At 37.2% G+C, this 2,526-nt stretch overlaps 1 long non-coding RNA gene across 1 annotated transcript; it reads right to left on the reverse strand.

The window, feature by feature from the left end:
• Positions 1 to 57: 57 nt before the first annotated feature.
• Positions 58 to 776, reverse strand: LOC129774874 (uncharacterized). The gene is made up of 3 exons (XR_008742794.1): positions 646 to 776; positions 406 to 520; positions 58 to 349 (listed from the first exon to the last, which is right to left on the reverse strand). It is a non-coding gene; the product is annotated as an uncharacterized LOC129774874 (long non-coding RNA).
• Positions 777 to 2,526: the final 1,750 nt, after the last annotated feature.

The raw sequence follows: 2,526 nt of genomic DNA on the forward strand, positions 1-2,526 counted from the left end.
GTGCAGTTTATGGACCCGATACAGTTTTCATTTCCACCGCACAACGATGGTTTCAACGTTTTCGTTCTGGTGTAGAGGTCGTCGAAGATGCGCCACGCTCCGGAAGGCCTGTCGTCGAAAATTGCGACAAAATCGCTGAATTAGCCGAGAAAGACCGGCATAGTAGCAGCCGTAGCATCGGCCAAGAGCTGGGGATAAGTCATCAAACCGTTATTAACCATTTGAAGAAGCTTGGATTCACAAAGAAGCTCGATGTATGGGTGCCCAGGCATCCCAAAAGTACTGCATTTTCATAACAGTCGGTGTTCGTACGAAAAAAGCGAACACTTTCGTTAAGCGATTGCTAAAGCTAAAATGTTTATTTAATTAGTTACATATAATCTATATACATTTCTACCATCTTACAATTCAGTGTAGGCTGCAATTTTATCTTCTCTTTTCACGGTAACACAAGAAATTACAATCTGCGCTGTAATCGAAAATACTTGTTCAGCATGGTTTCGTTTCTTTTGAAATCTACCTACAATTGATACAAAATATTCAGTTGGAGTTTGCAAATTGCTATAACTGTGGCGAATTAGTTGTACCTATATAAATTTCATTTCAGGTTAGTTTGTATAAATATAAGTACGTTTTGAATCTTACTTTGACAATAGAAATTTAGTATTCCAATTATTCCAAACCTTTCAATCCAATATAGATTAAATTTCCTAACTTCGACTATCAGTATATTATTTTTAATTTCAAAGCTCACAATAGTGCACAATCCTTTTCTCTTCTCTTTATGATTTTTTTTTGTTTATGTTTACTTTTGACCACCTTTTGCTCCTTCTTTAATTCCTGATATCTTCTACCTTCAACTTTCCTGTCAACCAAATCGATCTACTCTTTGGCAGGCCATACAGTTTCTAGTAGTCGTCAGGGTGCCCAGCAATTCTGGGACTCGCGGCAACAGTCGGTATGAAATTGAATCGACAGTCTCTGTGAGCGCGCTACACTCGTATACAAGCGACAGAGCATGAATGCATAAAGTAATACTATACAGCAACAGTCGGTGTTTCGTCGAATTCATCTAATTTGTCGTGCCCGACCGAAATGTCATGACATTTTTCTGGCGATCGTAATGCTAGCCTGTATCTTATGCGTTTGTGCTTCTTCACCAGTACGCTTTGAGATGTGTATCGGACATATGGCTGTGGTCACTAGTTGCGTGCACACATAGGAAGCCGAGTTAATTTCATATCGACTGTAATAAGAATGCTTTACTGTTGGGATGCCTGACTCCAGATACACAAATGATCAACAATTCATATGAGAAAAACACGCACAGCTTAATAATTCTAGGCGAGAGTTTCTTCGATAATATATTGGAGACGTCGGAAATACTCAGTGTTCGGAGTGTTTAGATTTATCCTCCAAGTTGGAAACTAATACAGCGCGAACTCGATTATATACAGTCTCCGATTTCTTTTCACTGTATATAATCGAGTCAAAAAAATGTTTTTTTTAAATTTGTTTTTCGTGCATATAATTTTTGATTATTGAATGTAAAAGAAGAATTTAATATATTTTCCCAGAATCTCTCAGGAGGTGATAGATGATCATATTTCATGGAAAAAACCCTCCTACGCATATGTTCGAATTTTAACAATGACAGAGTTATAGAACTAAACTAGCTCTACACTAAAGGTACGCTACGTGAGCCAATTATGTTGCTTTCATTTGAAAGATATTTTTTTTTAAATCTTTAAAATATTTTCTTGCTAGTTGCGTTTTTCTCATAATCCAGTGGACCGATATGGCTGATTTTTTTAGCATGTAAAAATCTTATTATCTGAATTGTTACGTAGCGGTTTTTGAAAATTATGAAAATTGCCAAAATGTCGGCCATTTGAATAAAAAAAAAAATTCAACAAAAATCGTAAGGCCGTGGTTATTGTGAATATGGTATTTTCCCGGAGGAGTGTTCGGTAGAGTACTCGACAACAATCACTTTGCACAGGGAGGCAATGAACCGATCGGCTTACCACTCTTGTTCTGCGGACGAGACTGACTCGGCAACCCAAAGGATGACAACCAACATTGCGTCAAACAGTGCTTCCAACTGCATCCTATAACAACTAATTAAGGGGGAAGGTTACTGATGATATTAAGCCTCCTGTACACCTCACAGTTATCAGAGAAGTTATCAATGATGATAATCGATCAAAGCAGATAGGTCCTTTTCGTATGTCACACAGAATTCATTTTTGCATGCTGAAAAAAAACTTCTGCTAAATTGGTCCACTAGATTCTGAGATAAACGTACCACCAGCTGAAAAAAATGCGCTTAAAGATTCGTACAGCCATGTTACTCTTGAGATGACCTCATAGTTTTTACTGCAGATTTTCAACGAAATGAAATATCGAAGAATCCTTCCGGTACAACATTGCATAAAAACCATTTTTTCGATTTACCAGAGTTGATTCCTCCATTAAACAGATTCCCGAAAAAATCGCAAATGAAACAAGTATAACGAAAATTTT

This window comes from Toxorhynchites rutilus, chromosome 3 (assembly GCF_029784135.1).
Source record: "Toxorhynchites rutilus septentrionalis strain SRP chromosome 3, ASM2978413v1, whole genome shotgun sequence".
Taxonomy (NCBI): Eukaryota; Metazoa; Arthropoda; class Insecta; order Diptera; family Culicidae; genus Toxorhynchites; species Toxorhynchites rutilus.